Source organism: Amblyomma mixtum, chromosome 7 (genome assembly GCF_055824585.1).
Source record: "Amblyomma mixtum isolate Tamu chromosome 7, ASM5582458v1, whole genome shotgun sequence".
Taxonomy (NCBI): Eukaryota; Metazoa; Arthropoda; class Arachnida; order Ixodida; family Ixodidae; genus Amblyomma; species Amblyomma mixtum.
In genome coordinates this window covers 51,314,236-51,339,679 of record NC_143018.1, presented here as the reverse complement: position 1 = coordinate 51,339,679, position 25,444 = coordinate 51,314,236, and the positions used below count along the sequence as shown (strand labels likewise).

General features: G+C 47.9%; 1 pseudogene; it reads right to left on the bottom strand.

The window, feature by feature from the left end:
- Positions 1 to 15,360: 15,360 nt before the first annotated feature.
- LOC149336090 (endothelin-converting enzyme 2-like) lies at positions 15,361 to 25,306 on the bottom strand (annotated as a pseudogene).
- Between the last annotated feature and the right edge of the window lie 138 nt (positions 25,307 to 25,444).

The window sequence follows — 25,444 nt, the reverse complement described above, 5'->3', positions numbered from 1 at the left end:
ACTAAATGAGAGCAGAATCAGACAGCAGACGATAGTTCTCAAGCAAAGTGCTCGAGGAGGCTTGCCTTCAATATTTGGGTGGCTCTGCTTCATTGCAAGCGTTACCTCCAGACCCTAGCCGCTGTGGCTATGCATTGCTTCCTTTGCAGAGTAATTCCCCGTTTGTCCGCTGTAGGCAACAGTGATACAGGCTGACTTTCTGAGGCAGAAACAACGTCAGTGCCGTGGCTGTCGTGCACATTACCGCTGCCTTTCACTAGTCGGCCGGGAAGAAAGTGTTGCCTCGGTGGTGACGTGATTGAGGTGGGTCACATGTACAGCCTTTGTCAAAAGTTTGTAGCCCAGGGGGTTTTCTTTTGAGCCACGCTGTGTCGTTCTTAATGGATCTCTAGCGCTCCAAATTTCCTGGACATGAGAAGATTTCTGGTACTGTCTGCTGCATTAGGTAGGACTTCCACGAATGCTCCTGGAGTCCCAATATAAAGCTTAGAAGTGAACCCCCTGGGCTCTAAACTTTTGACAAAGACTGTACCTTGGTGTAGCTGCTTCTGAGGGAAAAGGGAGAATGCGCGCTTCATCTTTGCCGCCATTTCTTCGGCGAAGTGATCTCTATAATCCAGTCTCTTTCCGTACAAGGGTGCAAGGACAGCCGAGCAGGGTCGCCTCCCAGTCCTCTCTACTGGGGTTAGGGTTTGGGTGGATAGATGGGTTTGATTGGCACGTCCAAACCATGCGGAAGGTGTCAGCCGCCTCAGCACAAAACTGGCACGCACCATCAAAGGATGAGTTGAAATTCTTAAGCACAGCCGGGCACAGTACCGTGTTGGTGACTATTTGGTTGAGGAGGCGCTCGTCAGCGCGATCCAGTCCCTGAAAACGGGCCGGGTTGCGCCGATGCTCCTCCTTGTAGTAATAGGTGATGTGTTTGAATGGAAGGGCCAGATTGTCTGATTAGGAGTAGGCTTCCAAGGACAGGGAGATAGCATGGGGAGAGAGTGTGCGGGCGGTCTGATCGGCCTGTTCGTTTCACTGAAGGCCCTGGTGACCGCCGTGCCCAAATCACGTTACGGGGAGTTCGAGCTTCGTATCGGCAGCTATACTGCCGTATGCGCCAGGCAAGCGGGTAGCCTATTCCAGCTCATAGTCCCGACAAGTCCCTCGAAACTCGGTGATGATGTGTTTCGACTTGGGATTAATGACAGCCAGCGAAATGGCAATCTCCTCCGCGTGTGTTGAGCTGTAGGCTTTGAGAGTGAGCCCGTTAACTGTTTTTGTGTTGTGTACGACTGCGGCCGTGTACCACCCCCCGTGGTGTGGGCCTGCAACGCCCACTTAATACACGTGTTGTTGGTGACAATAGTAGCATATCACTTTGTTTCCATGCTCTGAGCTCTACGTGAACAGAAGGCAGCGTTCGAAAATAGTTGGATTCTGAGGCCACATTTCTCATCATCTCGCATGACTAGAGACAGCACAAATCGCTTTTTAAAGTGGATCACAAACGCGCCAATTTATTTCCAGTCGTCACTGACGGAAGAACACGTGAATGGATGTATAGCTCGCATCTGTCATGACAACAGTGAGAACGCACTCAGAGATATCTACCAGGCTGCCTTAGGAGCTTGGACCAGCACCCTTTTGACAGCTTAGCGTCGTCTCTTTAAAAGCACCTCTACCATTTGCGGCGTTTGTTAACACGCATGAGAACTTCTCCCTACGCAGGGGAAAGTTTGCCGTCTTGAATCTTGAACATCTTGAATAAACAGCGCGAACGAAGACGAGCACAAAAGACAAGAAAACGGACGACACAGCGCTGTCGTCGTATCGTCGCTGGCACAATTTTAACAATTCGAGAGCTGCAGACGTCGCTTTCGACGAAGAGTCAAAATACTGAACCGGAAATTTCCGCCCACATCGACGCAGCAAAGATGGTACCACGACGCGTGCCGCAGTCGTCGCTTTCTTTGTCCCTCCAATGGCGAAGGAAGAAAAGAAAGAAAACGAGCAAATCAGAACAAGAACCGCTATCAACGATATCGCCGAAGTGAACGGCCAAAAGCCGAAGACGACTAGGACGGGAACGACGACGTCTGAGAAGTGAGAAATCGCGCGACAACTACGGGGCGTCACCCATCCGCAGCCAAGCAGTTGGCGAGGAATCTCCGTGCGTAAGTGGAACGACGAGAAAAGGAAGGAGAAAGTAAAGAGATGAACCAAACAAATAAGCACACAAAAATAGGAAAAAGGTCAAGAATCAAAGCGAGCGAAAAGCAGTTTCCCATCCTCTTCTAGACACGAACGCAATGGTTGCTGCCACGTCATTTTCGGTGAATCCCCGTCAAGCATGGCATCTGCCCTCTCTCCAGTCCCCTCTGTGCGTCTTGTTGCTAGTCGGGTGGTTTACATTGTTTCCAGACGAGTCAGACAAAGAACAACAAAGCATGCGATGGGGCAGGCAGAGAGTGAGGGGAGTTTTGCGTGTGGCATTGCCTTTTCGTTTAAAACGTGTCCACCCCCTCCCGTTTCCCTCCCTCTTCAGGCCACTCGGCGCCCTCTGCCGGCTCGGCTAAGCAATTCTTTCGCTTCTACCCCCGTTTTTCCTGTTCCTCGTTCTCCTGATGTTTTAAAACGGGAAGTAGGGTGGAGGGGTGGCTTTTTCACTCGATTTAATCGCCGCTCTAGCCGAAAGCGGAGAAATTGGCGTTACAGCGACGGAGCCCAAGTGAAAAGTTTGGCTACGGCACGCGAGTGACGGCGTAGTAACGCACTGTTTTCGCCTCCTTGAAACCACCGTCAGGGAGAGCGTGTGTTCTGCCTGTGTTGCCGACACCTGCTGCGCTAGAAGCGGTAGCTCACCAGTTTCAGTGACTCAGCGCTTATCTGCATCGACACACGTTCCGCGCCCTCCAATGCCTTGTTTACGAGTACATCCTGAGAGAATCCATTTCGCTGCCTCTCGCTGGTATCGTTCAAGCGACGCTGATTGGCACCACCGATTTGTGGTTCGGGGTGCGCAGAAACGCACTGCCGCATCACCGAAGCAATTAACCTCGCTAGTCGCGAAACTCTACCGGAAAAAGAACCGCTGTGTGCGCAGAACGCTACTCCTTGCTTTTTTTTTTTTTACTCGTCGCGGCGACGTTTACCGCATTTCCCACGTAATGTGATATGCACTTCTACTTCATCTGGAAGCACGGAACTCTGCGTTGCTCCATCCGCGCAATTGTTTGTGAATGGTTTTACTACACAGGCTAACGCCGGGCGCTGTGATTGCCGCCGGAAACGATTCCTACATCCTCTGATCTGGGAAGATTATGTCGGATCTTCTATTACTACTACTCCACGTCGCCGCAGTCGATAGTAAATATGCGTGATTATTAAATTGCGCTACTTCGTGATAATAAGTGTGAAAATGAATTTATTGTGTAAATAGGCTGAATGGTGTGATAATTAAATTGTGCCTCTTAGCTATTACAGTATCCGCACGTTCTCCTGAACAGCTCATATCAATCGCTCTCTGAAAATATATCGGTAAGTTTCATACACAATAGCAATCGTTTCAAAAAGTGCAACTAGCATTTGCGCAGGAATTAGTTCCTGGAATAAGCTCCCAGAATCTCTTTGCTTTACTCGGCAAGCACAGAAACGGCAATGCGAAAGCGGGGGGTTTTGTTAGAGCTGATTACAACGCTCATACGGTTACCCTAAATTTCATAGTATAACTACATCTTGAACCGAAGTGAATCCATTGGCAACTGGAGGTACTGTGAAATGCAGGAATCAAGAAGTTTAAAAGAGGAGGTGTGATAAATAAGTGGATAAGCCGAAATTGGTTTAGTTTAGTTTAGTTTAGTTTAGTTTATGGGGTTTAACGTCCCAAAGCGACTAAGGCTATGGGAGACGCCGTAATGGAGGGCTCCGGAAATTTCGACCACCTGGAGTTCTTTAACGTGCACTGACATCGCACAGTACACGGGCCTCTAGAATTTCTCCTACAAAGAAATTCTAGCCGCCGCGGCCGGGATCGAACCCGCGTCTTTTGGGTCAGCAGCCGAGCACCATAACCGCTGAGCCACCGCGGCGGCATAAGCCGAAATTGAGAAATGGGTAGCTCCAGCAATAGACATGTGAAGAAATGAAAGTGTATGAACTGCGATACAGAGAGACAGAGTTGTGAGAAATGGAGAAACAAAGATAAGGACGGCTCTATTCGAACATAGAGATGCGCAAAAATCGACTAACGGGACAAGGTGGGAAAGTTGGTTTGTTTTTATTATCACCGAGCTCAATCAAGACAGCAACAGAGGAGGAAGACAACGACACAAAGCGCTCACTGGCAACCCTCCTTACTTTGAGCCGTTTCGAACGTTTTGATGTGAGGGAACCTCCCTCTTCAACGGGGTTCGAGAGCCATGGTATCGCCCGACGTGCAACACACCACAATGTAGCATCAACACAGTTTATTACGGGCCAACAAAGCGCCATTAAAATTTAAAAGAAACATGTACTTGCACCCCGCTCCAAGCAAGGTACACCACTCGCACAAGCTTCGCACCATAATAACAAATAGTGTCTGAGATCCTAAAAACTACTATAGTCCACTAGCAGCAGTACGCGAGATAATGCTGACGACAATTAAAGCTATGTACCAACGAGGACAAAATTTTGCGGGACGTCGGAGCGGTCGTTTTCAAGCTGCCTCTGCGCCACTACGCGGCGCAGTGGCCGCGTCGAGGCTGTGATGGCCGATGATTAAGGGCATGCGCGTCCTAGGGTGGTAGTCTCCCGGTGTCGCCTTTTTCGACATGTCGCATTCGCTCTTCGCTGATTGGCTCGAGCCGCGGTGACGGCGGCGTGACGACACGGACCCACCTTCCTGCTACGTCATCGTGACGTCGCCCCAATTTACTACGCTTAGTCGAACAACGGAATGCGCTGAAGCGATTCGCGCGGGCGACGGGCTACCGTTAGCGTACGAACGCAATCGGCAGTTGCGGCTTTTGCGCCCTTGGCGTGAAAACATGGCGACGTCCTTTCAAGCGAGAGCCGCCCACTTCAGCCAATTCAGCAGTCCTTGCGATTCCGGTCGGCATGTTTACCGGTAACTACTGGTGTTGTTACTTTTCGCTATGACTTACCTTGCTTCGACGATAAAGTTTAAGCTGCAATTCAGCCTAGTTTTTTAGATACGCTCTCGATTCTGGAGCGCGCAAGCCTAATGGGACCTCCAGCTACACTGCTACCGTCTGCAACTGCCCGAAACGCAGCCGAAACCTAGCAGAACCGTCCGGAACGAAAGAAAAATAGATTTGCGGCTTTTTCGCGGTGTTTTATAGACTTAAATGAAGTAAAGCGAGTTTATCTTAAATTTGCAAATGTTTTTTTTTTGAACATTAGACGTCATGTGATGGCAAATATTCTTGCTATAAAAGATACGAAACTACTGCTGCTAGTGGATCAGCAGTGGTAAATTGTCGCTTCTCGGAGTGAATGAATGCACCACAGAGGAAAGTGCCGGCGGCTTTTTCCGTTTCTTCGAGCATCTGTAAGCACTTTTTTAGGCCCCGTCCATATGCGACATGTCGCAAAAGGCGACACCGGCAGAATACCACCCCTATATTCGTCCGCTTGCCTGTCTGATAGCTCGTTTCGCGTGAGTAACTGGTTTTTCTGAGCTTGGCCGCGGGCGGCCGCTTTTCGCTGCTTCCGCTCGTCAGCCGCCACATGGCCGCCGTAGCCGGCGCGCTGCCCGGCGACAGCGATGACGGTGCGCATTCACGGCGCCCGTCGCATTAATGTAACTTTTTTTTTTTAATGAGAGGCTGTCTGAGCCGCAAGTCAATGAGAGGGCTCAGACCTGTATAGTGACAATCGACGGGCCCTTGCCTTGTTACGCGAACAATATTGAGAACGTGTCCTGCCCTGCGTCCTTCGCGGACTATTGTGGGTTAAATGCTTTCTATTTCAGCGGGACAGAGGTCCTGCGCACACTTCGCAGAGAGTCAGGGTTGATCTTGGAAGTCGTGGTGTGCGGCAGCTAGCACGGTCACCGGAAGGCCACACGGACACCATAGAAAATGCATGGGGCTTAATAAAAGCTTACCATTTGGGGTCGCACTTTGGGAATGCCAACCAACGCGGATAATTAACAGGCGGCCATCAAGACAGTAGGAAAGGCTTCGTGCTTTAAAGGTCTTTTACAAATAGATGCTGCGGCGTTTCATAAGCGTGACTTCTGCGATGGACTCCTGGATTGCGGTTTTATTTAAGTCCACTTTTTTTCATTTGTGGCAATAAATTTCTTGTGAAAGAATTCCCACCTTTGCACTTTACAGGGGCAGAATATTTATGAAGTGGTTACGATGCACGCTCGCCGTTAAGGCCGATTCACACGACGGACCGTTCGCCCGCGGCCCGCGCACTACGTGTGCATACGTCAGCACATTGAGGGGCGCGCTGTCGGCCGCCATCCATCCATGCATCTAGCGCGCCTCTCAAAGTGCTGACGTATGCACACGTACTGCGCGGGCCGCGGACGAACGGTCCGTCGTGTGAATCGGCCTTTAAGGTGCGTCAGAAAGTCGTTCTAACACGCAGCAGAACAAACCCGTCCTCCAACGTAGGCACGAAGTTACAAACGATTCCTTAAATGAAGGAAAAAACAGCGCTTTATTTCTCTCCATAAGAAAAAAGTTACATTAATGCGACGGGCGCCGTGAATGCACACCGTCACCGCTGTCGCCGGGAAGCGCGCCGAGTACGGCGGCCATGTGGCGGCTGACGAGCGCAAGCGGCGAAAAGCGGCCGCCCGCGGCCAAGCTCAGAAAAACCAGCTACTCACGCGAAACGAGCCATCAGACAGGCAAGCGGACGAATATAGGACGCGCATGCCCTTAATCATCGGCAATCACAGCCTCGACGCGGCCACTGCGCCGCCTAGTGGCGCAGAGGCAGCTTGAAAACGCCGCTCCGACGTCCCGCAAAATTTAGTCCCCGATGGTACATCCACACACGCGCTACAACGATCAAATATTACTCCGCAGCCCTGTCAAGAAAAGAACACAATTATAACACGCACGGACAGAACAACAAGACGTTATCCGCTCTAACAAAGCCCGTGAAGATACTCGAAATTCACGCTAACAAATGACGGGGCCGCTAGCGTCGCAGCCACCCCCGTCCGGGGCAGCTCTTACGCAGTCAGTTGACTGCCGTTCCGTATCTGTATTGAAGCCGGCTCCAGCGGAAAAAGAACTATGATTGCCTCGCCGGCAGCTGGACCGCGCCGACGGAACCACGAAAGAGAGCGAGCAGCGCTCCCGTGCTCGCCATTCACTCGGCCATGATCTAGCCGATTCTTCGATCACGCACATGCTCGCCGCACTGCCAGCAGAAGACTTACCGGACATGCGCGGTGGTGGTGTACTCAGAGGCACCCGCTCGAATCCGAATGACACAGGATTACGTGTGCTCGGCCCTCGCAGCCTCAAGCGCCGAGCCATCCCCACATAAGACACTTCACAACCTGAACCGGGCACATCCTTGATGCAGAGGGCTTAGTATACCGTCTTTTCCAGCAGTAACTGCGCAACAGCGACGGCAGTGGGAGTGGGCTCAGCCGAGCATTGGCGCTGCGCTTCCCAGGTTGCGAGTGTGAACTGGGTGACGTAAGCCTGCGCTCTAGCCCTCCTTCCCTGGATGATAAAGTGGTATGTGCGGCGAGCAATTTCACGCCTTCGGAGTGCTGTCATGCTGAGCGAGGGTGCAGAGCTACGTCAGGCAGTTTACGCTCGCAGCTGAGAACGAGCGGCCAGCGCCGAAGATGGCCGCGCCGCCACTCGGTTGCAAGCCTGCTCCGGCCACCGGCGCGACTGTTCGGTTACTTTTTGAAAAGGCGGTATGTTTACGCAGTTTGAGGCAATGCGAGGCAGCTTTGGTGCTCCTGCGCTGCAAATTCTGTCTCACCTTTTACTCATTCCGTTCTGGGTTCAAGCTGTTGAATGTGTGCGAATATGCAGCGACATTTAGCCCTTAGATCCCTACGTTCTGCCCTGGCGACAGTTCGCAACCCAGAGAATAAACTATTTCCAATTCTTCTCGCTCTATTAGGGCTGCCGTGTACTAGTTCAGTCTTGCTCTCCTTCGGTGCAGCTGTCTAACAGAATTTCCTAAACCAATCTGCGAGTTCCTTCGCAGTTATATTATTCCAGCAGCGCAGTCTTCGCGCTAACGTTTTCTTCGTATCTTCGTTCCCTCGATTTATTCTCCACCCCGTCAAAATCTTACAAATTTATAACCCATATCTTCATTATTCTTAAATGTTTATGTGCAGTTTGATCAAAATTCTGGCGAAGGTTTCTTCTGCTTCAGCCTGCATCAAACCTGGACCGACGCCCCAGCGTGGGTACGTGCCCTTACTCGAGAGGCACCGACAACAGTGTGACGACCCCACATGCCGCGCAGGTCCACACGAGACGGAGGAGCAAACGGACACCGTTAGATTCAGTTGGAAGAAAACAGATATATTCAAAAATTACATATACACGATGCGGAGGCTGGGGTGCCCAAGATTACATGCAGCTGCATTAGCGCCGTAGTCTTCGTCAAGATGGACGGAGGGGTTGCGGGTTGACCTTGTTCTTTCGCTCAGGCGAGGTTGCTTCCAGATGATTCGGGCGATTGGGGCGACGAAGGACCGACCGTCCAGCGGTGTCGTCTCAGGCCTTGCTCGTCACTCCACTTACCGGCTTGCCTTGTTTCCCCTACCATTCGGGAGATCCTTCCCAGCAAACGAAAAACCTCTCAGAGACGTCTAGCTAGACGTCTCTGAGAGGTTTTTGGTTTGCTGGGTTCTGTCACGGTCGGAGCGTCTCTCTCGCCCTCCTCTTAGCGCCGGCGCCTGTGGCATTCTCGGTCTTCCCCGGACCTCCCGCCGGCTTGGGTCTTTTTCTCTACTGCCGGCGTCTTTGTCACTCTTGCGGGGTGTGCAGCTGCTGTTGCGTCCCGGCCGCCTATTGGGCTGGTTCTTCTAAAGCGGCGGCTGCGCTCATATCCACAGCGTCACGGGCGGCTTAGTCCGAAGGGAGGGGAGAACGGAAGGTGCGGCGGTTTCTTCTTGCCGGCTCTCTAAATGGGCCCGTTTACTTCAGATTACCACCAGCGTGCGAATCAAGATGACGGCCAGATGACGACCACGCCTGAAGCTTTGGTCGCGAAGCAGAGCTTTCGGTCTAGAAAGTATGTCACGCCGTAAGAATATGCAGCCGGCACCGTACCTTTCCACGTCACCTCCGACTGGCCACATGCGGTGTCGGCGAAACGAATAAGCGTGTGTTGGTTGAAGTCACAGCGCCTAATGGTTTGCAGGTGGTAACTTGTTCATCTGATTACATTAAAAGAGTGCTTCGCACAAGAACGAACAGGCGCGATATAAGGACCAGAGTCGCAAGTGCTGAGGAGGTGCATATTGTCAAGTTTATTACACAGAAAAAAATATACAAAGTTCACGGTGAATGAGGCATCTGGATCCTTAGTCAGTGGCTAGTTTCGGATCCATTACAAACATGTTATAAATCTAGGCAGTTGAACAAGGCTGAACATACAAAACATATAATTAATATAATGCAATAAAAATAATCAATTCAACCGTAAGTTGAGGTGTATTGTTCTGATAGCATGTACTTTTTTAGAACAGGTGCAATGTTCGAGATGGACTTAATGCTGAATGGGATGATATTCCAAACTTTAGCGCTGACAAATGCTATGCTTCTAGGTCCGTATACATTGTGTGTTGTGGGTAAATTGAGGTTATTGTTGTCAGCGTGTCTAGTGGGACTTGAAGGAAGCATCAGAATGGAAGAATTGTACCCAATTGTCCCTTTGGTGTCCATGTTTTAGTTCGGTGTATCTACTTCAGCGAGCAGATGTCTGTCGAATATTTGAAGCGTAGAGCCCATCACAACCACTCTTAGAGACAAGCTCTGGACGCCCGTAGGAGAGAAGCCCAGCATTGGGCGGTTTCTTTCACTTTCGCAAAATCATTAGCAAAAGTTATCCGCCCCACGGCACACTTCCTTTGATAGCCATCTGATTTACTGGACACATCGTGCATTGCCACTGTGCTCATGAACAACACTGGACTTTCAAGGATCGAGGCTCGCTGCATAAAAAAACCTAGAAAGTAGTCTTAATCATTAAAAAAAAAGGTGAAAAACAGCAATAATGCAGAGCACAGAGACTGCGTGAATCTAAGAGGCAGAATGAGGCAGAAAAGGGGAGGCCTGAGTAAGAGACAGTTGGAGGACAGGAGAGGACGTTGAGAAACTATGGACAGAGAGAGAGAGAGAGGGGCAAAAATAAAACTCACGTCGTCTGCCCGCCATCAGTGTTTCCTGTGTTAGCAATACCTGTGCTGCCATCTCTCGGCTAGGAGAGGAAAGCTGAGGGCAAGGTGATTGCGCTGTGACCGGAGAGCGGCGCTGTAACCGCAACCGCTGCTGCTGCGTTGCTGCTTCAGCCACATTTCTTACAGCTAAAAATAGAAAATTTTCGGAAATTTTAATGATGGAATAGAAACGAGGGAAAAAATTGCCTTTTTACGAGATATATTAGACAGATTGGGAACATAGTCAGAACAAGTATATACATATCATTTATATGCAGAGACGCCCTACGTTCAGCCCTAAATTAACCTTTTTATGGTTTCTTGTTGACATATGTGCTCTATTGCTTCAAGCTTTCGGTTCCACAAGACAGACGCTTGCTGAAGTGTGATATGGATGGTGGGGACTGTAGTCTCCACTCACTTCCATGGTGAGGCGCAGGCGGTGTAAGGCGCCATCTTTGTGTACTGTGGCTAGCTTCCACAGTGTACGCGGGAAGCGATTGGCAAAGGGCGGGCTAACAAAACGTCGAGGCTTTTGCTGCGCTTTCCGGACCCAGAGATGGCGGACGCTATGACATCGGTGAAGACTATGTATACTTAGGGTTATTCGTTTTCGGGTTTTATATTTTTTCAAATTCGGGGGGTAAAAATCGGGCGTTATTTTTCGGCTTGATAATAGGGGTGAAATCGGCTTTTTTGTGGAAAATCTCCGAAATTCGGGTTTTGTCGGGTTAAATTTTCAAACTAATAATTTATTCGATTTGCTCTAACCGGTGGGTAACAATTAGGGCTTATTATGGGCTGCTTTCAAGAAAGTATTGCAAAATTTGGCGTTTATTTGGTAATTATTTATAACTCGCAGTGAGAGGCAACGGTCAGTTTTGAGAAAAGAAACATTTTATTCACTAGGGCTGGTCATCGACGTTCTACACGTCCTTATTAACATACATAATCATCTGCATGTGCAACATCTCGGTTTCCATCCGAGACCTGTCTTGTCTCTGCAGGTGCCTTAGATGAGAGAACGCTCAACGTCACAGCTGCCATTAGCTAGGCACAACAATGACAACGCTGCACTTGCTAGCTTGGATAACGCACAGTTGCGTCGTTCCAATAGTCCATCACTTCAACATCTTCAGTTGTGGGGCTTACATCGTGCATCACGGAAATAAAGAGTGGTCGGTAGTCATCAAACGACTGACTCAGCAGCCGCTTCTGGAAGGGATCGAGTACGGCTCCCAGTTTCCACAATGTCAACTGGTTTTCTTCTTTGTCTGAGACTTGAGGCACAGCAATTCCGTGGGTATAATTGTTTCAGAAATCGGGAAAAATCGGGTTTTACCCGATATTTTAGAAACACGTTCGGGGCGCAAAAATCGGGGAAAATCGGGTTTTACCCGAAAACGAACAACCCTATGTATACTGAATGGCACGAGAAGTGGCCGCCAGGAGGTGATCTGTTCAATTGCTACCCGAAGATGTTTCATAAATCCCCTCAGATTACAGTCTCTCCAGAAGGCAATGCTAAATCGTGACATCCGGGAGTGTGCATTCGTAAGCTGATTCAGCCAAGGAAAACAAGGAAGCTGATGGTGAACTCCATCAATGTACAGTCTTTGTCAAAAGTAACCGGGCTCCATGGTTTGCTTCTCATTCGTATTACAGAGCCCTCACGGCTTCCCTAAAGATCAAAAAGTCCATTCTAGGTGAGAAGAGGGGTTCTTCTTGCCATACAGAGATTTAGAGCTTCAGGGCTGGCATAGTAGCTTTAATATACGAATGAGAAGAAAAACGTGCAGCCTGGTTGCTTTTGACAAAGACTGTACCTTTTAGGAACAACTGTTGAGTAAACTGCACAAGAGTGCCAGAAGATGCTTAATGAGGCACTGGCACAAATGATATGTACCCCTGGGACAACTTTTTTTTTTTCAAAAAACCAGTACTGAATCGAAGCCTGCGAGATTTGAAACCGTGCGTTCGAGCAGCCGTCATTTACGGTCGCCAAGAGAGCGACTCTCGACGGTTGAATAGAACAGAGTGATAAGGAAAACAGTAGGAACAACTTCACAAGAATGTAAAGAAGTCTCCCCTTATGCCGGCACAAGCTGCAGTGCAGGAGTGTATCGAGATCTAATCGTTACCTGTTTCTCTGCAATCACCACACTTGGTACTGTGAAATGTTTTTACAGGTGAGAAATAAATGGTACTGCAATGTTGGCGAGATCAAATGGACTTCGACTTTTTTTATTTTTACGAGAGTGCAAATTGTTTACACTTAGATGCGTGGTAGCGGCGGAAAAGTGGCTGATTTATATATAGAGCTTTAAAATTTTCGACAAATGTAGCCATGTGCTTAGGTGCGACAAAACAGCGCGACATATGCTATTTGTTCGTTGCTTACCAAATGAAATGCAAGCATGGCGGAATGGCTCAAACTCAAGTTATATCAGGACTGAAAAGAATCCTCAATGAGGCGCACTTTCTTGCCTCATTAATTTTTCTGACACAGCCATTGTTCAGTTTTTAATGTTAACTGCAATAATTTTTCGATACCTTATATACTAGCCCTCTGGGACCTGTCTGGGTGTTTCGTGTTCTCCATCGCTAGCAAAAAAAACACTAGCTTTTTTTTTTCAAAATTCGTTTTTTTTTTTCAGCTCTTTAATTACACACAGGTAGTTTTTTCGAGCCCTTCAATTTAATTACACAAAGCTCAGCCACTCCCGGATACCCTGCGGAATGTGAGTGGAAATTCACTTCCCGTGGTACAATGCAGCTTACACGTCATCATATCTCAACTACGTTTAAGGGGAAAAATTAAGCAGCCTGAATTCAAGATTCTTGATGGTAAGCGCAATGGATCACAAATAACAGTCAAAATTCTGCAAGGCAGTTTTAACAGCACTGGTTGATTACACCAAAAATACTCGGAAGGGTCAGAAATCGACCTTTTGTGGCAAAGGTCATTAGCCCCATTTTATCGAAGCAATGGCTTAGAGTAATTCATCCGCCTAGCATTCGGGAGGGGCTGGGTTAGATCCCGCTGCCTTCGAGCATCCATCGGCTTTGAATGGGTAAAGCTCTTCCCCGGACTGCTCTTCCCATTTGCGTAACGTTTAGGAAAAGGGTCTTTCGCCAGCCCCTCCCTAGAAGGATCAGCTATCCTCAAATGCCCAAAATATGTGCTGAGCTGATTTTAAAATTAAAACTTTAAAAATCTTGTATTCACATATATATTTAAATTTATAAATTAAAAAATAAGTCTTCGAATTTGAATTATAGTTTTATTCGTATGACACATATTCGCTTTCGACGACGGTACAGGGAGGCTTCCAATAACTAATTTTCTGTAAAACAAAGGTAAGCAGTCAAGCCGCTGAGTAGATGAAATGCCGCATTTCGCATTTTCAAAGTTTCAAGGGTCGGGCGCAACATTTAGACTCTGCCTGCAGCCACATTGTCACGGACCTCGTGAGTGCTCCCATTCGAAGCTATCAGCTGCGTGTAAAGCTATTAAAAACTTGACATTTAGTTTGCATTCAGAGAAGCAATCGTAAGAGCAGTACTTTTTGCCCCGTCGTTCAGTGTAACCAAGCAAAGCCACTAGAGGCAGCTAGCTAAAAATGAGCCCACCACAGAAGCTGTATTTTGTCGCTTCAAAATGAAAGAACTCCATTGTGGACTGCGTTCCCATTAGGCAGGAAACGACCCCATGTACGCGGCATTAAAACGTACCTCTCTGCGTTAGCCTCCGCCGTAGCCCCAGGAGCATTTATGGGATGCAAAGGTTTACATCAAAATTCATATGATGTCTTATTAAAATTTGTAAAAAAAAAGGACAACTGAACAGGTGACAAGCCATGTCATAAAAAAACGTGAACACGATAAAAAAAACGTGAACACGATAATGAAACATGACGAGTACACAAAGTTCAACAATTGGGCTCAACTTGAAGTACAAATTATCAATTATTATAAATCAGCAGTATGCACGCGTTCACACATTGGCGCAGTGGCCCAAACAAGGCTTAAGTATATCTATACAAAACCATATGGCGCGACAAAGAACGTCAAATGATTGAAGACCCGTGAATGAAAGACCAAAGTGTCCGATCGCCTCGTGTAGAGACAATTAAACAACAACGAGTTAATCGTTCACATTTCCCATCACATCTCATTTGAGAAGAGATGGATCATACTTTTGTCATCAGAGTTATACTCAACAAAGCAAGCTACGAACACTAACTTCATATTCATTAACAGTCATGGGCAAAAGTTTTGGGAATGTGGATTCTTGGAAGGAGACTTATTTCTGCGTTTCCTCGCTATCAAGCCAGATCGTATTGTTTACAGTGAATGTAGAATGCATTTAACATCATGCATCTATGCTTTTCATTGAAGTTATTTGTCAGCTCCAGCTGAAATATATTTTTAACCTCGAATCTGACTCCCACATACTTTTGTCTATTACTGCACTTCCAAATGGAATCTATCAATTCTGATCCACCACAACACAAACACATCGTGGACGATAAAAAGAAAAATGTAGAACACAATAGCTCCCTCACTCTATAAAAGGCGAACTGAACGCAGCAAACCAGAAGCTCGGTAGGGAACACACAGAAAATCACATGCTGAGCAGAGGAGTTCACGAAACGTCACTAGAGTGATCCTCATCAATCACAGCACCGTTTTCCTCCAAACGATTAGAAGTTGTCTGTGTTAGTCCACAGAGAGCATAGTAACGCTTAGACGGAATTATGAAGCCGAGGCAACCGTTCAAATAAAGCAGGGAAATAGCTATGGGTCGAATCAACAATATCAGGAAAAAGCTGAGAACAAGTGAAGTTAGTGCCTTCGCGCCGCTAATTGCTCGGAAATTGTACTCAGAAGTGCACACAGGTACACAAGTTTCGCATAGAAAACGGAGATCAGCAAGTTAATAAGGATTAGAAGTCGGTGTGAAGGGGAGCGGCTCATTCGAAGTAGGTGCACCTCCTCTCCGGGTTCATGGGAGAGCCAATGGGACAGTGGAAGGCCCGAGCGAAAGGCGACAGGTTGCTGACCGCCTTGTTGCAGTCTCCTCCCAGATTGCCGGCAGAGCCCCTTCGGCCGCACATGCTGAAGCACACCGTGATGAAGAACACCTGCGTGGTGAGAAAGGAAACTCATCAAAGAAGGGACGCGGATATGTGCGGCTAGACCAAACCGACATCCACTTTCGGCCAGTGATTACGAAGTTCGTATAATGTTTGACGTTATCTTCAACGTCACGCAGCAAGTGTTCCTTTGAGTACGTCGTCGTCATCATCATCATCATCATCAGCCTGACTACGCCCACTGCAGGGCAAAGGCCTCTCCCAAGTCTCTCCAATTAACAATGTCCTTTGCCAGTTGCGGCCACAATATCCCCGCAAACTTCTTTATCTCATCCGCCCACCCAACTTTCTGCCGTCCCCTGCTACGTTTGCCTTCTCTTGGAATCCACTCCGTTACCCTTAAGGACCAGCGGTTATCTTGCCTTCGCATTACATGCCCTGTCCAAGCCCCTTTCTTCCTCTTGATTTCAACTAGGATATCATTAACCCGCGTTTGTTCCCTCACCCACTCTGCCCTCTTCCGATCTCTTAACATTACACCTATCATTTTTCTTTCCATAGCTCGCTGCGTTGTCCTTAACTTAAGCTAAACCCTCTTTTTTAGCCTCCACGTTTCTGCTCCATGAGTGAGTACCGGAAAGATACAGCTGTTGTATACTTTTCTCTTGAGGGATATTGGCAAACTGCCATTCATGACCTGAGAGAACCTGCCATATGCGCTCCACCCCATTCTTATTCTTCTAGTTATTTCCCTCTCATGATCCGGATTTGCGGTCACTACCTGCCCTAAGTAGACATATTCTCTTACTGCTTCCAGCACCTCGCTACCAACTACGAACTGCTGTTCCCTTGCTAGGTTGCTGAACATGTAGAGTATGTAGGGGAGGTTCGAGGTTTTGTGCCCTCTACTGGTGAACATGAAGCGGAAGTCATACTTTGATGCATGCCGAATTCAAAAGACGGCCGTACACTGCTCAATGTTGGTGCACACTTGTAAACCAAGTGTGGTCAGAAGTATGCTGCTGGTCTCGACTGTGGCGCCTCTGTCTTTCTTCTCTTTTTCATTCCTTTCGTTGTCTCTCACCTAGCGGGACGTCTAAGGTGTTGAACTAGAATGAAATAGCCAGAGACTTTGTTCATTCGCCGTAAAGAAATAAAGAATACTATATGCTGATGATCAAATTTCTCCAGTGGCCTGCACGTATCGAAGCTGGCGAAATGCAAAAAACGGAATGCGCTTACCGATGTCAGTGCGCCCTAACTAATAGCAGGGACTCCAAAATATTGCGGAGCCCTCCAGTACGAAGCTTGTTTTTTTCTTCCTTTATAGACTCCGCCGCGGTGGCTCAGTGGTTATGGCGCTCGGCTGCTGACCCGAAAGACGCGGGTTCGATCCCGGCCGCGGCGGCTGAATTTCTTTAGAGGAGAAATTCGAGGCCCGTGTACTGTGCGATGTCAGTGCACGTTAAAGAACCCCAGGTGGTCGAAATTTCCGGAGCCCTTCACTACGGCGTCTCTCATAGCCTGAGTCGCCTTGGGACGTTAAACCCCATAAACCAAACCAAACCAAACCATCTTTCATTGCTTTCTTCACGGGGCGGTTAAAGTGCCCAAGGACAGTCAGTCAGCTCCTGCGTCTTTCCTTTCTTCATGATGAGTTCTCAATTTATGCCTGAGCACTAACAGCTCTTTCTTCTGAAAAAAGGTTTCAAAGCGCGCCTTTACAAGCACATGGATTTTAACAATGTTTTCAGTGACACAGGTGGAAAAACAACCAGCTTCTCGCAGGAGTGGTTCTCATTGCGCTATTCGTATTATCCGAGCGATTCCGACAGGGTTCCGGCACATACCCACAGAGTTCGAGATATCGGCCTGAAACTTGTGCCGTTCTGCAGAAGGCAGTTAAAGCGTTTTTAACACAGTGGGCTTTGAAACAAATAGAAAAACCTCTGGAAGAATTCCACCTATTTCAGTGCAATGTGATCTTAAGAGCAAATGTGATTGACGCTAACCGTCTTCTTTGAAGAACAATAATGCTCTACTACTGGGCGATCCAAATTTTACAAGCGGCTTCAAAAGCTTCTGCCAATATCGCTTCTGTATGTGCGAGATAATTAGTCGCAACGCGAAAAACATCTTGTACCCTTGGTTTCACTAAACTTTATATCAAATCTATGATGGCAGCAGAAAAATATTGCCACATATTTAAGACTGATAATTATAATTTTTAACCTAATGATCTGGGCACCTTAAACATGTCATGAGGAAAGCCATGAAGGAAGTAGTGAAAAAGGATGTTGAGAAATAGAGGCTAGTGAGCGGGCCTCCTGATTCATTTTTACCAGCGGGAATCGTAACGCGAACTGGCATCGCACAGATGAGGTAGCCTTTCGGATTTTTCTGCCGTCGAATTGTAGTTGCCATGGCCGTGATATGTTCATCCTACTACGTGGTCACTAATGAAACACCGTCAACAGCGATGGCGGCAAGTCGATTGGCACAATTCATGCGCGATGCATTCTATTCTCTGCCATCGCAGGAAGACAATAACGGCAAATTTGTCACTTTATGTGGGCAGATGAAATCTCGTTGTAATAGGTTGTCAGGGCATAAAAGCAGAGTTATGTGTCTCATTCTGATTCGACACTTAATCGGGGATGTGACGGCGTCAAAGCAAGTGAAGAAAATGATTGTTTTCCCGCGGAATTCAGCAAAGGAAAAGCAGCGAAAGCCGAACCACTGCACCTGGCATCCTTCAGCATATTAGAAATTTGGTTCCACAGATCCCTACAGTCGGCCCATAACAACGGAAGTGAGGCTTAGAAATTTGCGTTTATACTGAGAAAATAATCTCCTAAAATGATCTTACGACTGATTATGCTTCCATGTGCGTCAGCGTCATACAGCGATCAGTCTAACTCTACTTCTGATGTCTACCGAATTTCCTTCTGCCTTCTCTCCTGTCGGCAGCCGCCACTCTCCGTTCATCAATTGGCTGAGTGCGTCATTCTTCCGTCTTACGGTACTGTTTTGCCAGGCACACCACTGTTGGTAAGCTTAAGCAAGTCCTCGATTTCGTTCACGAATGACATCATGCTTGCCGTGCATCAATCTGTGCAGAAAGCTGTCGACTCACGACAGTGGATTGCTTTCTTTGACCGACACCATATACACGTTCAAGCTACGTGGATGGCGCCGAGGACACAGGGCACACATCACCCGCGCCCTTCTCCTGGTCTCCTTGTTGTTGTCGGGACAGTGTTTTGCTACCCTTCCCATTAAGACATCAAGTGCTACAAGGGCCAGGCCCACCACGATAATACGTTTCTAAACTTAAAGGTACAATCTCTAGAGTACGATTTCCTGAAACATCTCGATAAGAATCCTTCATTAGCGGGCCTTAAATTACCAGGCCTTAATGGCTATAGGCTTCAATAAGGGCAGATTATGGTTTATGGTTTGCGGAGTTTTAGCGTCCCAAAGCTACTCAAGGCGATGAGGGACGCCGTAGTGAAGGGCTCCGAAGATTTCCCCCACCTGGGCTTCTTTAGCATGATCTGACTTCCGACAGCAAGCGGGCCTCTGGAATTTCGCCTCCATCAAAATTCGACCGCCGTGACCGGGATCGAAGCCGTGTCTTTCGGGTCAGCAGCCGAGCGCCACAACCACTGAACCATCGCGGAGGCGATTAGGGCAGATTAAACCGACGGTAGCACTGCAAACTCCTGAGAAAGCTCTGCAATCGGGGATATCACATTAAATGTGACAAAAGCAGGGCATACCTGTTCGTCGGACCAGAGCGCGGAGACGCGCGTTCCACCCGCCTCTCGATGGCGGCGCTGGAGGAAAGCATCATGGGCGATGCGCAGTGCGGGCACCTCCGGGAAGATGTCGTCGCCGGAGGGAAGACAGCGCGCCCTTTGTGCGGTATGTTCGCGCCAGTCGGCCGGCACCCATGAATCGTCAATGCGGCCGGACGGATTCACCTGCGAACACAGAAGACAATGTGCATGCCGGAAGTTTTGTACCTTCTTGACGTCTCCTCAACACCACTCACGTTGACAAAGTGGATACAGAGGCCTGCCTCTGAGAAGGAGGTTGCATGCTTCGTTTCCGGCAACGGGAAGAGCGATTCGATAGAGCGGAAAACTATGAATGTCCATGCCGATTGACTGGAGACGGCCTTAGAATGAATTCGAGTCTTGAATGTTAGCTGGAAGATCTAAATATGTAGCGTGCCAAAGAAGGCTGAAGACATTTCAGATGAGGATACTTTTTCCGCTTTGCAGCAGATTCGCAACGGCTGAGACAACGAAATAGGAGAGTTAGTTAATTAACGGCCTTCAAGAAACTGTCCAGAATGCACAAAAACGCATGAATGCCGATCTGTTCGAATATGAGCTTTTTTGTACAAATGATGACAGAGGTGTCGGGCACAACAATGACTTATCAGGCAGTCCTAAGTGTATGGTACTCAAGGCCTATATGGCAGGAAATGTAGGAACTGAACTCGTCCAGAAGAGAGAGCGGAAAAACGTGGACTGCTTTGTTGAACTTTTGTAGGGACAAATCTACGTTATCAACGGGGCTTTGTTCTTTTTCGTCTTTGGTATGCATCATTATCATTTTTTTATTTTATGCTCGTTCAGTCTAGAGACCAACCTTGTGGTGCATCTCTTCCCTTACGACCATTTCAGCCAGAACGCCACCGATCTTCTGTCAGTTATATTGAGATATCCTGGTATGTTTTTATTACGAGATCACTCTCTCCAGCTTTCTGGCCGCATTCACCGATCTGCGAAGCCTGCGCTCTGTTCCGCTCACCATGAGCCCCGTGCTGTCCACGGCCTTGACCAGTTCCTTGGCGAATGTGAATCCGAGACCACCGTGCGTCATGGCGGGTGTTCCGTGGACGTAGAACAGTGGTCTTTGCAGCGCCGCCATGGACACGGACACAACATTGAGGAGGTAATCGTAGCGAATCAATGGCATCAGGAAGTTCGCTCGCTGTGCCAGTGCTTGTGTGTATTGCGGCTGCTCTAAGAGTTGCCTCAGGCGCTCGTGCCCGTGTACCCAGTAGCGGGCAAGCGACTCCTGAGCGGGAGTGAAGCTGCTGTACATCTCGCTGAGGACACGCCACTGCAGCAGAGGGTCGGGAGGCCACAAGGACACGCGAAGCGAGTCCAGCTTGCTCTTGGCGGCGCCGGAAGCGTTGGAACTGGACGAATCGCTTCCCCAGGAGAGCGTGGCGAACCTTTGTCTGGCTGATTCTGTGATGTCCTCCAGAGTGCGGTCCACGAGCGAGCGAGCCTTTGAAAGTTTTTTCATTAATGAAAATATTCAGAACTTATTACTCCTTAACTAAACTGACATTTAACTAAGACCACATTAACTAAGGCCACAATAAGAATAGAACGTTCATTTTTCGTCACTTTAACGGGGAAACGCTGCAAAAAGGGACAGAATGTGAGCTTGGATACCTCCCCCTCACTATGAACATCTTTGCACATAGATTCAAATATGCCCACGGAACCGCTTAGAGGGCAGCTAATGTATGAAAAAAAACAAAAGTGCAGTATATGAGAAGGTCCAAAATGGTTGGATGTTTGCATAACAGGTTGTAATTATTGACACATATGCACAAATAAAAGTCATTTTGAGAGATTCAAAAGCTGCTCCATACCACAGCTGCCCGTGGAACGGTATGACAGCTTTCCATTAACAAAACGACAGGTAGGCGCAACCATGTCCTTAGTTTTTGCTCAACAACTAATGGTTTACATATGCATCAAGGATGATTGATGAAGAGTACTGTGAATGCCGATGCAAACTTACAGGAGAACAAAAAAGCTAAGCATAGTTTTTATGCAGGCTTGGGCAGGTCTCATTGCAAGCATGGCAATAAGGTTTTCCGTTCAACATGCTTGTGATACCAAAGAAGTTTTGAAAAATTGAAACAGTAAAACATGGCATAGAAGTTTCTGTCGCCCCAATAGATCTCCTTGAATATTTTTGACCAGAAGCTTCTAGTAAGAACGGAAATTTCTGTAGTTACTCCAAAAAAGTGCTATTCTACAACTCAAACCTGGTTACTTTATCTGCTAGTTAAGCATTTCCGCCTTAAAATACAATTTAATAACGCTCACCTTTGCCGTGAGGAACGCTTCCAAGAACAGCAACCTGATGAGCACGCCGTAGGATGCCTCAACCTCGGTGGCACAGAAGACCGGCCGATTGCTGATGCCGCGATCGAATTCGCCGAACTTGCTCCTTAGCAGTTGGATGCTTCCAAGTGGGGCGAACACCTGCGGCACAAAACCGGCTCGGCGGCTGCACTCTTCTCTGTCCTAATCTCTTTAAAGCATTGCCTATAGAGACCCCCAATTTATATACGCCCTGTATTTAGTTGTCTTCGTCCGGAATAAAATGATGTCATCACATATCAAGGTGACATTAATTGTCATCGGCCATATACAACCGAGGGCCACAAGTGAGGAACTCATACACGTGACATTCTTTCTCTCGTGGAAATGACGCTGCGCACATATGTTGCGCAATTTTCTCTTGATGCGATGCGTTTGCACTTGGCCTGCTCCTTTATGCCAGAAAAATAGTGCAAGTTCCGGACCGACATGTCGATGAGGCAAAACTGGGCACTTTAATTTTCTACAAGGGCGTGGAAGAAGCGTGCAGTGGTGGTAGAAGAGTACATTCTTTCAGTTGGTACCTTACGATATGGTTCTTCGCTGCTTGCGAAGAGAATATTCGATAATTGCATGTCGTGGCGACTTATTTCACTACCTAAGCAAAATCCGCCATCCTGCAGGCGAAACCCTTTGAAGACCTCTTGTAACAGAATGTCCAAACTAAAGTGTCGCCAGGTCGCCCTCAGGTTTGCCTGTCCCCTCCTATCACTTCTTTGACTCCCCGTAAGCCTACGAACCCTAAACCTTAGGAACACTGTTGATTTATTTTAAGTGACGGAATACCTGCACGAAGAACCACGCGATGTGCTGCGCCATCTCTCGTCGGCTGTACTTGGCGAAGAGCTCGTCGACCGTTGAGAGAAGCGCCGTGTCTTCGACCAGGACGTGGTCGCTGTCATTAAAATCGGGCCATAATGCCACGTTCAAGCCGATCTCGGACAACCATTCGGAAGCGTTGATGCTCGGCGTGAGGCGTTCGATCTCTGACAGAGGCAACTCAGCCGGAGTCTGCGAAAAAGCCCGCAGGGACAAAGAAATATTAGTTCCCATGGGCTTTTATCTTGGAGGTATGCGTTTGCGTCCGGGTGCACTGCTGACGCGTGACCATTCTCTAGTAAATGTGGTACGACATTGCAGATATTAAAATAACGAAACCGTAATTACAATCGGAAGAAGGCGGAGAGGGTGAGAGAACAAACGCGGGTTAATGACATCCTAGTTGAAATAAAGAGGAAGAATGAGCTTGGGCAGGGCATGTAATGCGAAGGAAAGATAACCGCTGGTCCTTAAGGGTAACGGAGTGGATTCCAAGAGAAGGCAAACCTAGCAGGGGGTAGAGGAAAGTTAGGTGGGGGGATAAGATTGAGAAGTTTGCGCGGATATGGTGTCCGCAACTGGCAAACGACAGGGTTAATTGGAGAGACATGGGAGAGGCCTTTGCCCTGCAGTGGGTGTAGTCAGGATGATGATGATGATGAATTACAAATACATGACGTAAGTTACTGCCTTTACATGACGTAAATTACTGTTTTGGTAGATACCCAGCATAAAAACAATGAAAGGGGCCATTACGTCAGTTGAGCACAGGGCAGCCTCAAAACGCGGCTTCAGGCAAAATGCGGCTTCAGGTAGAAGAATAAATCATTGGCTATATAACTACCTGCATGAGTAGTTCTTTCGGCTTAAGACGGCAAGCAATCAGCCTAGATAGCTCACTGTTTCTTTATGCCAAAATAGTTTTCGCAGCAATGTGTGGAAACATTCTTTCTATTCAAAACCAGGAACATACGAGAAGTTGGATGTTCCCGCTTTTTTTTCACCATTTTCATTACCCGCCTATAAGAGGGTTAAGAGTTCATGGGATTTTATTGGCCACTCCCTTTCCTTCCCGTACGTTCAGCATTCTTTGTAAATCACCTGCCTTGTTCTTCCTAATGAGCACCTCCATGAAGCGGCCGAGGATGTCCGATTCCATTGCCGCCGTCTTCGCGACTTCTTCTTCGTTCGGCTTTGGCTCGTTAACGCCGGCAAAGGCCTGGAAGTAACTCATGTAGTAGGTGTAGTAGACCCGCTCGGCTATCAGGCTCTCGTGGAAGTTGGGCCAGAACATCATGAAGTTGCCCGAGCGAAGCATCAATGCGTTCCTGTCTCGGCTATGATTCTGCCGCACCTGCAGCATACGAGTGCTTTAAATTAGGGCGTGGTAATTAATACCAAATTTGGCACAGATATGTAACTTTGTTTGTTGATTTATGGAGTGCGTTAACACTCGGTTAGCTCTACTAGTTAAAAAGTAATGACAACTCACACCCTCGAAAAGGCATTCCAATGGCTTTTAAAAAGAAAGAGAAAGACAACTTTTTATGACAGCCTGTTCCCAACAAACAGTTCTATGCAACAAAGCTATTCGTTTTTTTCTTTATTCACGCCGAATACTCGTAGACATACGTTAAAATGCAGCATGCCCGTTTCACTGGCAACGTTTCAGAGAAAAATAACTTTCAGAACTTAAGGTGCACCTGCATAGAAAAATCTAGAGACTTAGTGCACTCATTAGGGTATGTGTATTCATTGACTTCAGTCGTTACGAAATGTGAAAGGAATCGATGGTAGCAATCACAGACAAAATGTACGCTGTGGAAATGATTCTTGAAGTTTATTCCTCCGTTTGCCTTGCTTATCGCATCATTTCAGAGTGCTTTTGAACAGAAAAATGTGGCATTGGATCCTGCCCAAGGTCTGATTTGTCTTCATGGTGAGATTAAAGTGGTGGTTCTCCGTCGTCAGTAACCCACAGAAATCGTTTGCAAGTTTCCACCTCCACGCATTAAAAAAACGTCTTTTTTTAATTTTAAATCACGAAAGGAAGGAAGACACGTGGGTTACAGAAAAAAAAAATTGAAAATCGACAGTTCGACCCCATAGGCAATCTTATCTGCCGCGTCCAACAACGAGTTGTTAATGAGCGCTGGGATGCTTGGCATGGCTAATCATTCTACTGAAATGGCACAGACGCGTGATATGTCACTTATTTCACAATTCTCCATATCACTGCTGAAATTTTGAGATGATAAACTGCTCCTCTTGTGTATCGAGGCGCCTGCTGGGCCTTTTAATTTAATTCCATTACTTACGAACCATAAAGTCAAGTGCCACATACACTCCGGGAGTCTACTAGACTTGGCATGGGCCCAAGGTCACTCGATGGAACCCCGGACGCGGCGGTCGTGTGTCGAAGTACACGGCGTGCGTACAGGCTTGCGTTATTTTAAACCCAGGTTCAAGAACTTCTAGCGGTCGAAATTCACTCGTTTCCCTCCACTACATCGTCTCTCATTGCCCACGCGAACCTTCGCGACGTTAGAGCTGATACACGGTCGCACACCCCTCTAAGTGCATGTCGCGGCCACAATTTGTTAATACATCACCTGTACATGGAACCATAAAGGAGTCTGCCAGTTGAAGGCCAAGTCCAGGAGGATGCCCAGTGGACTCGCTCCGGGATCGGGCTCGCCAGGCCACGGGATGCGGCGCTCTCGCATGAACTCCTTGAGGTCCTCCATGCCGTTGACATCCGTGGAACCCATTCGCTCTGCTTCCATGCAAGCTCTGTACATGGCCAGCGCCTTCCTGCCTGCGACTCTACGTTGAGATCCCCTGCTCAGGAGCGTTTCGAAGCCCTGCAGCGGCGACAAACCAAATTGCACAAGGATTAGGGTGCACCGTTCTTGCCGTGCAGCTTGCTTGAATATTTA